Here is a 14,724-nt window from a genome sequence, read left to right as displayed (position 1 = left end):
GATATTTCTTAAGTGATAAGACTTAAAAGTCTAAATTACTCCTTGATCCATGAGGTACAGAATAGGTGCTGTGTTAACTGGTGTGAAAACAATATGAATCTCATTGTACATCTCCATCAGAGATCTTGGATGACCAGGTGCATTGTCAGTAGGCAGTAATATTTTGAAAGGAATCTCTTTTTCTGAGCAGTAATTCTCAACAGTGGGTTTAAAATATTCAATAAACCATGTTGTAAACAGATGTGCTGTCATCCAGGCTTTGTTTTTCCATTTATAGAGCACAGGCAGAGTAGACTTAGTATAATTCTTAATGGCCCTAGCACTTTTGGAATGGTAAATGAGCATTGGCTTCAGCTTACAAGTCACCGACTTCATTAGCCCCTAAGAAGTGAGTCAGCCTGTCCTTTGAAGCTCTGCAACCAGGCATTGAGTTCTATACTCTAACTATGAAAGTCCTAAATGACATCTTCTTCCAGTAGAAGGCTGTTTGTTTACATTAACAATCTGTTGTTTAGTGCAGCCACCTTCACTAATGATCTTAGCTAGGTCGTCTGGATAACTTGAAGCTTATACATCAGCACTTGCTGCTTCAGCTTGTACTTTTATGTTATAGAAATGGTTTCTTTCTTTAAACTTCATGAATGAACCTCTGATAGCTTCAAACTTTTCTTCATCTTCCTTACCTCTCTCAGCCTTCATAGAATTGAAGAGAGTTAGGGCCTTCTTATGGATTAGGCTTTGGCTTAAGGGAACGTTGTAGCTGGTTTGATCATCTACCTACTAAAACTTTTTCCAAATCAGCAATAAGGCTGCTTCACTTTCTTATCATTCTTGTCCTCACTCGAGTAGCACTTCAATTTCCTTCAAGAACTTTTCCTCTGCATTCATAGACTGGCTAACTGACACCAAGAGTCATAGCTTTCAGCCTATTCTGGCTTTTAACATGCCTTCCTCACTAAGCTTAATCATTTCTAGCTTTTGATTTAAAGTGGGAGACATGTGACTCTTCCTTTTACTTGAAATTTAGAGGCAACTGTGGGATTATTAATTGGCCTAATTTCAATATCGTTCTATTTCAGGGAATAGGGAGGCCCAAGGAGAAGGAGAAAGATGGGGGGAATGGCCAGTAGATGGAGCAGTCAGAACACACATATTTTTTGTTTTGTTTTTGCGGTACGCGGGCCTCTCACTGTTGTGGCCTCTCCCGTTGCGGAGCACAGGCTCCTTATGTGCAGGCTCAGCGGCCATGGCTCACGCTCCGCGGCATGTGGGTTCTTCCCGGACCAGGGCACGAACCCGCGTCCCCTGCATCGGCAGGTGGACTCTCAACCACTGTGCCACCAGGGAAGCACAGAACACACACATTTATCATTTAAGTTCACCATCTTATAGGGGCGCCCCAAACAATTACAATAGTAACATCAAAGATCACTGATCACAGATCACCATAACAAGTACAATAACAATGAGAAGTTTGAAGTATTGTGAGAATTACCAAAATGTGACACAGAGACACAAAGTGAGCAAATGCTGTTGAAAAAGTGACACCAGTAGACTTGCTCTATGCCGGGCTGCCACAAACCTTCAATTGTAAAGTGCAAATAAAGCAAAATGCATTCACTCAATGTCGCAGGACTTCAGCCCTCACCTGGAAAAGATGTTTTCCTTTTTATTCTCCCATTAGAAAAACTAAACAAAAAGAAACCAGAGACAAAACAACCAATCAAAAGCCCCTCTTACTCTTTCTAAGATCAGCCCCAACAATTTTCCAGCCAAGTTCCTACTGACAATTTATCTTAAACTAAATGGTCAGCTACTAAATGAATAGGTTAATGGAACACTTGAAAATCATAAATTTACTTTCCTTAACAAAGAATGAGTAGAAAAGACAAAATTATTTTACTATCGTAGGGAAGCATTGTGCAAAGGACATCATCTTTGGAGTGAGAGTCCTGTGTCTGGATTTTAGATACGGCACTACATTGGGGTGCGACCTTGGATAAGTTTTTTCACTTCTCTGAGTTTCATCTTCCTCATCTGTAAAACAGAAAAAAATGAAACTTAGATTGCAAGGTAAGTGAAAGGATTAGATCTAGTAAATATAATGTGTTTGGTAAACTGGCACTCATTAAATTATATTATTTACCTCTCATCTATCTGATAGATTTTTAAAAATATGCTTTCATTCTTCTTCACCACCCCCCCACCAAAATCCTTACCCATCTAGCCAAATTGGGAGGTTTTTGGTAAAAATTAAGAAGTAGAAAGAGGACTGGAAATTTTCCACATGAATTCAGATGGGTTAAGGAGAAACCTAGGCCTCTGCTAATTTCCTTTCTTGGATATTTAGCTGAAGATAACCTCTAGGGAGATGCAAACAAGGTCTTGGCTAAAAGCATGGTGAAACAGGACCTCTAGGCTAATAAGAACCCAAAATTTAACCATGCGTTAGAAAGGTTTAGATTTCTTGTAAGGTGCGGGGAAGGAAAGTTGGGATTGAGTTTGGGAAATGGGCCATTTAATTCAACTATATTTTATTATGTTACTTCCTAGGCAAAATATGAAACAAAACTGAGAAAACCACCATTACCATTTGTAAAGTTTGTAAAGACTTCACATTAATTATCTTATTTGATCCTCTAAAAATCCTGGGATACAGATAGATGAGAAGTTCATTTTACATGCCTTATTTACCTGGGAAGAAAAGAGAATATGCCACCTTCCCAAGCCTTTGAACAAGTAAGCAGAAGGACTTTCCTTAGACGCACACCTCCAGACATCCTATTTATCTTTCAAATACAATATAATAACAAATAAAATAACAATGAAAAGTTTGAACTATTGTGAGAATTACCAAAATGTGACACAGAGACACAAATCATACCAGTGACCAGGCTCTGATGTTGTATTTTTTCCCCAGTGACTATCATGCAGTATCTCAGAGCTTTCTAGCAGCTTGGTTCTCTTCTAGGGGTATCACTTGTCCTCACTGAGACAACACACAGAATTGAAAGAGAAAGGCATATGACCTCCTGAGGGCTCAATTTACTACAAATAAAATGAAAACAAAGATGCCTGCCTAGTCTACTGACACCAAAGCCAAGAAGGAAACTCTGGCTCCTAATGTTAGGCCACTGCTCAATACAAGTCAATATACTATTTCATTTAAATTTTACAAGAAGTTTCATATAATTAGTAAACATTTTATCAGAAGTATGTTTTGGTCAAAGGTCTCTCACTATCATTTGGAGAAAGTGCAAGAGTATCTGAGTTACCCTACAAAATACAAAAGCCAGATACATACCTTGAAAGTCCCATTGTGGCTGAGTTATTTGTACCTGCCTCTGTGCCCTTATAGTAATATCTTTGCTTCAATGATGAATTTACACTGTATTATGTCACAATTTGCAAAATTGTCTCCCTGCTAAACAGTGAGCTCTTTGAAGGTAGAGTAACGTCTGATCTTCCAAAGCCCAGTATGGATCCTGGGACCTAATATCAGATCCATAAATATTTGTTCAATAAAATGAAGAACCATGAGAAACCCTCAAGTTTTCTTTTTCTGGTTATATGATGGCTAGGAAACTGGATACAATCTCATTGAAAACAACTAAGTATCATAGAAAAAAAATTTCTTAATCTTATTTGCATCAGTGAGCTAGAGAACAAGTAAAATATCTTCTTGATAAAGCACTAAGTGAAGGTAGGAACACAGGAATATGATGGAGTACCAAAGGTAAATTTCACTCTGAGGGTGTTAATTGACCATTGTGAACTTGAGCTTTAGTGTTCACAGTTTCCAGTTTCAAAGGGCATAAAGACAATAAAATGTCTACCCAATATAAAGAGTCTGCAAAGATATCAACCTGCCATTAAACTGGGGTATCAAACACTACACACAGTACAAAATATTGAAACAAAACTAAACATGTATCCCCTCTCACCAGGATGATGTTAGGGGAAATCAACAGCCACAAACCTAAATAAGAGTAAAAGAAGAAAACATCACTACTCATAATTTAGAATCTTAAGCAAATTCTTGTGCCAGTTTCAGCCTAAATTCATAGTATGTTATTGATCTCAAGGTGTAGAGATGAAAACTTAATTGCACATTGACTGGTAATTCCCATAGGCACCTGATAGAAGCAAATGCAAATACTCTCTAGAGAAATTCACCTTCATTCCAGATCTCAAAATAATTCTTTTGCCACAAATAAAACTGATTAAAACAAACTGTTTGCAGTTAAAAATAACAAAACACACAAGGAGACAAGGCACCATGAGTGAAAAGCGGTAAAAACAACAGAGCAGAGCTAGGCCTGATGATAGGGACATTATTAGGTAGAGTCTATAAAATAACTGTTTAATTGTGTTAGGTTTCTGAAATGGTCCTCAATTATTCCTACCTCTTAGTATTCACATTCTTGTATAATTTTCTCCCCTTGAGTGAGAGAGCCAGATGTGGTGACTTACTCTGAGGAACAGAAGACATCAAAGGTGATGGAATGTCACTTCCATGATTGTGTGTGACTGTGACTTTGGTCTTACCAGCACTCTCTGTCTCCTTGAGTTGCTTGCTTTAATGAAGCTAGCTGTAATGTTAAAGAGCAGCTGAGGGCGACCTCCAGCATATTGTCGGTGAGAAACTGAAGCCCGTAACTCAACAACCTGCAAGGAACAGAGTCCAGCAAACAACCATGAGTCAAGCCTCGAGATGCAGATACAGCCCTGATGGATACCATGAGTGCAACGTTGTGAGAATCCCTGAAGCAGGGGACCCAGCTGGGTTGTACCTGGATTTATGACCCATAGAAAATTGGAACTAATAAATATGTGTTGTTTCAAGCTGCTAAGTCTTCAGGCAATTTGTTATGCAATAGATAATTAATATATTACTATATTTAAGGAAATGAAAGCAAGCATGAAAAATACATGTGGGAATAAAAAAAGGTAAAGAGGAACCAAATATTTTTGAAAAAGTACCAAATAAATCTTTCTAGAGATTAAAAAGATACAAAAAAAAAAATACAACAAAAGCTTGGAGGATGGGCTTTGCAGCAGACTGACACAGCAGATGAGAGAATTAAAAAATTAGAAGATAAACTTGAAGAAATGGCCCAAAATACAACATAGAGGGACAGACATAAGAAATAACAAAAAGAAGTTAAAAGAAAGGGATAGCAGAGTACAGTCAATATTTTAAAATATGCTGGCTGATAATTTTCCAGAACTAATGAAAGACATCAACCAAAAGTTTCAAGATGGTCATTAATGTAAAAACTGGTGAATTTGTCTAGAGTCTGTAGTTTAGTTAATGTTAATATTTTTAATCTTGACAAATGTATCATGGTTATGCAAGATATTAACACATAGGGAAGCTGGGTAGCATGATACATGGGAACATTTCCACTATCTTTGTAACTTTTCTGTAAATCAAAATTATTTCTAAAAAGTCAACTCAGTAGAGTTATTTGTGAGAAGGTATTTATTGCAGCTTTATCTCTTATTACATATAATTTTTCCCAATTGTAAAAAATTGAAGAAAAGTTGAAAGTTTTATTATAGTAAAATTGCTAAGTAAGTGGGAGCATTTTAAGCCAATGGGCATGAAGTAGTTTAAACTGATAATTGTGACTATTGTGAGTATATAAAAAGTTCTTCTATTATAAGGTTAAGTTGAAAAGCAGAATATTTATAATAATAGTGTACATGCCATTATAAATATACATATACATATATATATATCTCCAAAAGTCATTTACATACATAAATTTGTATACTTTTAAACAAAGTCTAGAAGGTAATGCCAAAACATAAAAAATAGTGGATAGCATGATAATTATGTTTTTTCACTTTAATGTATTTATATAGTTTTTAAGATAAGTATAAAATGTTTTTGAATATAAAATAGTCTCTCAAAACTAATGATTCTAATATTCTATTATTGGTGGCAAAATTTAATGAAAGGCTAGCAAACATAACTAAAAACTTCATTTGACTTGAAGAATGTACAGTGAATTTGGGAGGTTTAGTCCTTATGAAAAGAGGGAAAAAGTTTTAAATTGCTTAAGATATAAAGATATCTGATCACAACAAATTCATACGTTATGAGTTAATTAACTACTATAACCTGGCTTTTTAAAATAAAATGATTATGGAACTAATCAAATTCCTATTTCTAAGTAAAGCAAGGAAGAAAGAGGTATGTCTGTTTGTGTTGAGGTAGAAGATGTGGATACTCTTGAAAATTCCGGAAAAGTCTTGAGGAAAGACATTTATTAAGTATAACATCAGACCAAATGAAAAAGTTTTGTAAGGAATTAGAGCAGTGGGCAGAGTCCATTGTAATAAGTTCAGTTCATTAATTCTCATCTTACCAGCTCATCTGTCATCAGATTTCCAGAGATGAATTTCCTTGTGATTCATCCTTCAGCTCATGGGCCTAAATTCTGGACACATGATAAGCGAGGGTTACTGAGGCCATATGTCTTTCATAGTCAGAAACACAAGGAGACAGGCGATGATTAAGGCGTTAGATCATGACAGGTCAAAATCCCAGAGTGCAGGTGATGTAAAAAAAATTTATATATTTTACTTTCTTGAGCTGTTTATTTAGCTTGACTTGGTTCATTTTTTTTTTACCTCATTTTCAAACAAATTTAAGGCAGAATGTGGTTTATATATATTATCAGTTATTTACATAAGTTTTCCCTGAAGGTATTTATCCTATCTTTTTTCACCTTGAAGCTAGAGCTCCAATTAGCAATGCCATAATTTGTTACCCAAACACTAAGCCCTGATTATTCTGTCAGGATTATAATTATTTTAATATCTTTCCAAAGAAACCAGCATTCACAGCACTTCAGTATTAAAATCAAAAGAGTAGGGCTTCCCTGGTGGTGCAGTGGTTGAGAGTCCGCCTGCCGATGCAGGGGACACGGGTTCGTGCCCCGGTCCGGGAGGATCCCACATGCCACGGAGCGGCTGGGCCCGTGAGCCATGGCCGCTGAGCCTGCGCATCCGGAGCCTGTGCTCCGCAATGGGAGAGGCCACAACAGTGAGAGGCCCGCGTACCGCAAAAAAAAAAAAAAAAAAAAAAAAAAAAAAAATCGAAAGAGTACATTTTAAAAATGTCACAAACTTCCGGCCTCTCAGTAATACACAATAGTCTTTCCCCCAATATTTGAAACATCAAGTATGGACTTTATGAATGGGTACAACTGGTTTCAATGTTAAGACTCAGGAAAAAAATGCTGTAGTTGCATAGGATGATTTTTTTCTTTGCCCTTCTCATACCATCTAGTTGAGATACCACCAGCCTGATTGTATCATTGCATTTTTATATTTTCTGAATTAGTAATCATTAAGTGCAGATTTCTGATGAAAAATACTCATAAACTATAAATGAGAAATCATTTTAGTATAAATCTTAATTCTCTTTTTAAAACTCTTTTTAAAATTCTTTCTATATTTGAATGACAGGTGAGTTTCATGAAGCATAGAACAGATTTGTGAGCCCAGTCTATCTAAGTGAATTCTTCTCCTTTTTTTCTCTTGGAAAACAGTAATATTCAATGAGTTGACACCATTAACAGAGAGTAAATAAGAATTGAATTACAATGCTTTCAATGAAGTGGGTATGTTATCTCTCATTGATGGTTTTTTCAAAGAGCAATCAAATTGACTAAGCTCAAGGTTGGCAGATGTTCTTGAGGATTCTGTGTTCTTTGGGAAAGTGTTGCCCTGTATGGCTAGCACCCAGGCAACCTCGTTGGCTCAACAAAGCTAAGTGGGAACTTACTCCATTTCCTTTTAACTGCATCCAGGCCCTTGTAAACAATTCTATGTATACAGATATATGTACACACAGAGATTTAATTCCTTCATGATTTTGATTTTCTTATTTTTTTCAATATGGGTCTAGGGGTAGAAGCTCATGTGTAGGACATTTAATCTGCAATTGACTATAGGAGTCGGCTTTCAAAAGATAAGATATCGGGCCGGGGGGGTGTTTGAAAGGTACAGCAGGTAAGCTCTTAACATTAAATCTGTACTGATCCTGATGAACCATATGTATAAAATAACATATCGCACGTATTCTGGGAACGGAGTTGGTCAGAACATCAGACGCTGCACTGTCAGCTCTAAGAGGGAGGCTGTGTCATCCACCTACACAGCTACTTTCCACTCAAGGATAGACAATGTAACCCATTCACAAGGTAAGTGAAAGCCTGTCTTGATTTGGATTGGTATTAATTCACATGATTGCAATACCTTCCTAACTAATCTTCCCATCCCCCTCTTTCCCCACCTCCAGTCCATTCTCCACAGGCAGGAAAGAGTAATCTTTTAAAAAACTTTCACTGGATCATATCACATCTCTGTGTGAAACCTTTCAAAACTGTTTCGTTACTTCTTAGAATAAGACCCAGACTCCTTTCCTGGTTTGGTATAATTTGGCTGCTGTATATCTCACTCTCCTCTTGTGCCATCTGCCCGTTGTTTGCCCTGGTCTGGTTGCACTGTCTTCTTTCAATCGCATAAATAGTCCAACCTCTTTCCCACCTCAAAGTCCTATGTATGCTCTTCCCTCCACCTGGTGTGCTCTTCCTTCCACTTCACATGACTCACTCCTTAATCCCCAGACCTCAGCTTAAACACCAGTTCTTCAGAAAGACCATTCCCACCTATCTAATCTAAAGTAGTTCATATCACTGCTACTGCCTCTCCCTCCCATTATTCATAATTCAGTCTCTTCACTGGTTCCTTTAACGGTACTTGTCACATTTACATAATTTTATTTGTTTACTTGTTTGGTCGCCTTTCCTGAGTTCTGATGGAAGTTAGCACGTGACACAAAAATCTTCACACGTTGTGCCCAAATCCATATGTCCATGCCCCTGTGCTAGACCTCCTTGTCTCCATTCTTCCTGCTCTTTTCTTTCCAGACCCCTAACAAGAGAGTCAGGCCATTGTTCACTGCCCAGACATTTTTTTACATCTATTTATTTTATTACTTCAGGTCATTTCTTCTTCCTCACAAAGTGGGTGACCAGGTTTACTTGTCACAACTCCACTCTTTGGTAACATTTCTCCTCCCTAGTGGCTTTCAAAGCCAACTTCAAATGTGCTGGAAGCAGCCACTTGTCCATTTTTGGCCTTCATCCACTTACCCAGTTCATAAATCATGTTTTATCTTGAGGAAGAGGAAAGCAGTTCCTGCCAGGAACTGGTTGGGCACCATCAGCCAAACCTCAGTATTGCTAGAAGCCGGCCTGGAACTCACATCTATGCCTTGCTATCCTCCTATTAAACACCAACACAATTTCACAAAACATCAGTGTTAGACAAGGCCTCCCCATGACTATGATGGGTCAAGACAAAAGTAAGACCAGTCTGTAATCACTTATAAACACTGTAAAAAAGATGAACATTGGTCAAACCACAAAAATGACCACACAACCCCTTATCACAGCCGATATGGTTGTGTGGCTTCTTTGCCCAAGTATAGCTTCAGCTTCACTTCATTCATTCCATCTTACAGATAAGATTTATCAAGATGCCCATTCATAGAATTGTCCCACCTCCTGACAGCATCCAGTACATAGCAAAGTCCCAATCCCTTGAACACTCCCTCAAATAGGTTAACACAAACCCAAATTCTAGAGTAATTTCTTTCTAACACTCTTACTGAGATGTCCAAGTGACCACCATGGTGTACCTTCTTCCTTGCTATAACAATAAGTCCTACTTGTTCAGCTACAGAACTGTGTGGTCTGTGGCTAGAGGGCGTCGACAGGCTCTTCCACCTCCTTCAGCTGGTCTTAGGTGCAAAGTTGAGGAGGCTTTCTGGTACAACTGCTATAGCTGACAGGTGTGTCTGAGGTACCTTCTCATGGCTCTGACCTAGTTCTGGTCCTGCTCAGGCCCAATATGGGTGTACTATTTTCATCTTTTGCTTGACAGATTGACTTTATGATTTAGAAGAATGGAAATCACCCAGCTGATAATGCAAAGTTATAGATACATGGCCATTTAGTACCCCATGGTCAAGTATTCTGTGGCTCTCGAGACCTGGTAAAAACCAGGAGCTCTTTTACCAAAAGACATATTATTTTATCTACTGTGGGTGGTGTAAACTTACTCCAGAATATTAGGGTTTGCATTGTGATTCTCTCCTTTGGGCTTGCCATAAGTTTCATGCTGCATATTTTTCCACCAGACACCTGAAGTCTTCAGTGTTACCCAATACATGGGCCCGAGCACTATTCCTAGGTATGGGATGTTTCCCCCAGAACCCAAAAAGAGCTATCAGCCTCCCTTGGGGGATGCAAGGTGCAGCATTTTTTGTTTTTTTAGAAGGCATATTTTGGCAAACTCCTGACCACTGGATCCCTAAAGACTTCACCAAACTATCAGGATTCTGAATCTTTGTAGGGCTTCTCCCCCATGCCCTGGAGCATGTGCCTTATCAAGGCTTCCAGCAAGGCTATCTCTTATTTGTCTTGCCTGAGCAGCATGATGTTATTGATATAAAGCATCAGTGTGATGTTCTGTGGGTTGACCAGACAGTCCAGATACCTTCATTCTACAATACGACAAAGAGCAAGAGAGTTAACATAGCCCTGAGGATAAAGAAGAAGAAATCAGAATAAGGGATGTTATGTCAGAGGGTGATAAAAACTCTCTCTGAAAAACCAAGAAGAGGAGAAAATTAGGAGAATTCAGCAGAAAGTGTTTCAGACCAAAGTTTAGTCAGGCCAATGAGGTATTATTGACTCAAAATCACATTGGAGGTGTCCCATGTGTTGCCAGAATGGTCCTGGTTTGGTAGCCCCACTCGGTTCAGTGCTTGGCTGGGAGGAGCCTGGATGTACAATGGCCTCAGTGAGAAAGCAATAAGGATGGAAGGGACACCAGCTGTGGCTGTCAGTCCGTGATGTGCTCCGCATTAGAAAAGCTGAGTTGTGTATTTCCACGGCCGCCACATTCGCATCACAAATGTATCATAAAAGCCTTTTTTTCCCCCTCTTGAGCCAGTGGTTGGCAATGGGCAGAACTCATTGTGAAACACTGCACCCTGATCTGGTGACCCTGGGCCACACCATTCCACCCTCATCCGCCAACCCACGTAAACTCTCTGAGTTCCGTTCAACCTTGAATGCCACACTTCTAAGCATATTTCAAATCAGGGTGAGCATTTATTTCCCATTTCTTAGTAGAAATTCTCCAAATAGAAACAAATCCATCAGGAAATTGAGACTTATTCTTTGACACCCATTCATCCTGGCATAATTTGTGTCATCCTCTTATTGTGCACACCTTCCAGAGACAAATTCTACAGGAAGGTTTTTTTTTTTTTTTTTTTTTTTTTTTTTTTTTTTTCGGTACGCGGGCCTCTCACTGTGCGGCCTCTCCCGTTGCGGAGCACAGGCTCCGGACGCACAGGCTCAGCGGCCATGGCTCACGAGCCCAGTCGCTCCGTGGCATGTGGGATCTTCCTGGACCTGGGCACAAACCCACGTCCGCTGCATCGGCAGGCGGACTCTCAACCACTGCGCCACCAGGGAAGCCAAGGAAGGTATTTTTAATGGTTATTTATGGTGGGTTTTTATTTTATCCTTTTGAGTATCAAAATGTAGTATTTTCACTGTACAAAATTTGAAAACTACAAAAAGGTATCAGCAAGAAAATATTTTCTTCACTCCATAACCCCATACGCTCAGAAATAATAACTGTTAAGAGTTTATTAACTTCCTTTCCTTGCTTTGCCTTTGTGATAGTGTCCATATAAATTTTTCCGCACCATGAGAATACATTGCCTACATTGTTTTATTTCTTCCATTAAAGGGCTTTTAAAATTTACTTTTTAAATAATTTTGCCTTGATATTTTGTCTTGATTATTAGGAGGAAAATAAGCAAATTAGAGGAGAATGTAGTCTAATAAATACTCTCTCTGTCTATAATTATTGTGTATATATAGTAATATATTTATTAGAAATATATTAGATATGTATATAAGTATACATATATAAGTCTATACACATATTATAGGTAATATTTGTAAATATACACATACACATATATCTGTATATTATACATATAGACATACATATATCTCTGTATAAATATCATCACTATATCTTGTGGCTCTCTCTCTCTTTCTTCTCTCCACATATTTCTCTTTATGAGTGTATAGTCAGGATCTCACAATCTGAAAAAGAAAGATAATTTTTACTTTGAAAATATATGTCTCACAATCATTATTCTAACAAAAATGATCATTCAGGCCCATGGGGAAAATTATTTACTCTCTTCAGAAGTATAACATAAGTGATACTGAGTAGGGATCCAGATGGTCTAAATGGATCAGTGGCTGAGTGGCAGAACAATATGTTACCTACCCAAAGGCAGCCAAGAGCAGTTGTGTTTTCAGATTGATGTTATTCCTCCAAGGTTGTGCTTTAAATTTACTCCTTAGAAACTTGGCACAGAGATGTTTCTGTAAACAAGACCCATTCAAGGGTCATCCCATGTGGATTCCCCTGTAAGGATGCCCTGAGAATCACTTCCATCCCACAGAAGCATTTGATCAGTGCATCCACTCCCACATGCTTAAACAGTGTGCACAACCCAGATTTCAAAATAAGCAGAGTTAAAATTCTTGACTCCCAGCCCAAATGTGGGTGCTCATCATGAACTCAAGCTTTCCTTTACGAGTTGGCATTTGTGGTGCTTATGTTATCACAGGCTGACTGGCCCAGGAAAAAGTCACCAAAAGACATGTGCTAGAGACCATGCATAGCCCTCCAAGACATAAAAATATACACAATGCATTCTGGATCTTTTGGCAGGGGAGTGGGCTGTCAAAAGTATGGTGATATTTTCAGGCAAACAGGTTTACCTGAGTTCCAGTCATGATTCTACCACTACCTGGCTGAGTGATGAATGCAGAGTCACTAACTATCTAGAGATAATAAGACCTAACTTGTCTAATTCCTAGAGTTTGTTTTGGTTATCTATTAATAGATAGATAATGGACATGAGATATTTAATAAATGCCAAACACTATAAAAATTTGGGTTTGTAGTGTTGCTGTAAGGAAAGAAGATACAGTTTATATTTACCTTTATTTTCCCAGAGTCCTGCACAATACAAGGCATACCATAGGCATTTAATTCATGTTATTTTATTGAGTAAATGGACTAATGTCTGGGAATAAGTGAAGCTGGGTCCACTGACACAGATGTTTATGTGAGTGTGTGACTATGAGTTTGTTTCTTAAGCTGCCTGAGTCTTAGCTTCCTCATGCATACAATGGAGGAAATGACACCACTTGTCCTAGTATTAATACATCTACATGACATTTGGGAGACTGATGAGATAACTTCTATGAAAGTGTTCTGTAAAATTTAAATCACTATGCACATGCTTGTTATTTTTAAGTAATTTGCTGGGGTGCAAATGATCAAAGCAAATGATCTCTAAATTCCTTTTTAACTTTGAGTATAGCTTATTTTTTTTAAAAAAAGGCATTTATTAAATGTCTCCTAGTTCCTCTGTTGGGAGCTGTGCTCCATTGGAAAACAGTATATCTCACGAAGCTACATACCAGAAAAGCAGCCGGTCGTTTAGGAAATCATCACACCATAGTTTTTGGTAGTCACTAGTATATACAGATTGGATCTTTTTTTTCTTGGTTCATACCCACTCCTCCTTCCACAAAGGATGGCTTTTGTGGCTTCCTGATAATTAGGATTCAAAAAATAAGGCACAGATTTTTGAATGTGTGTCTGAGGGAAGGTTCAGCCACAGCTGTCTCCCTTGGGCTCAAACCTCAGGAAAGTAAATAAGAATGCTACATTCTATCCTCTCCCACCTACACACATTTCATGAATTCTAGTAAATATATTCTTATTTCATCAATTTAATCAGGCACCACATACCTCAGTGAGGAAGTTGGTCATCGGCAACTCAGGGACACAGTTCTGCAAAAGTCTTATTTTTTTTAATCTGTGAAGCTTAAGATGCAAAATGGCAAAGAAGATCGTTCTCAACTCTACTGGAGGCCAGAGACTTGATCTTAGTGATCTACTTTATGCCCACAGCTCCCAGCATGCTGACAGGCACACAGAGGAAGCCCTTAAGGTATATGCATGTTGAATCTATTAATCAAACATCAAATCAGTGAGCAAGTACCATAGAGTCTTGCGAGAGAATTATACTGGAAACCTCTAGAAATTCAGGTCTCATTACAATATCATCCCTTGTCATTTATTTGTAATAAGCAATCAAACAAATGCATTAGATTCAGAGTCTAGAAGCTGAAGGTCAATTTATTTTACATATTATCTTTTTCCCTCATTCTTTTAACAAATATATATTTTGTACCTATGATGTGCTGTGTGTAACAAGAGTCTAAGCAATTATTGTGGATAAAAAAAATTCATATAAGTAATTAGTTGCTTAGAAGTTCACAGAAAAATAAATGGCCCTTTAGCACAAGTATAGAACATCATGTAATACATTTTGTGGACAAATATTGTCCTTGGTTTCCTCCTATTTTTTCTTTCTCTTGATGTTTATACTGGTTATTGATTTTATCATTTACCTACGTATTTAATTTTTTAAACTTTTTAATTGTGGTAAAAACCACATAACATAAAATTTACCAGCATAACCATTTTTAAGTGTACAGTTCAACAGCGTTAGGTATATTCACA

The sequence above is a fragment of the Mesoplodon mirus genome (genome assembly GCF_964341445.2).
Source record: "Mesoplodon mirus genome assembly, chromosome: 6".
NCBI lineage: Eukaryota > Metazoa > Chordata > Mammalia > Artiodactyla > Ziphiidae > Mesoplodon > Mesoplodon mirus.
Note: the sequence above shows the minus strand (reverse complement) of the source record.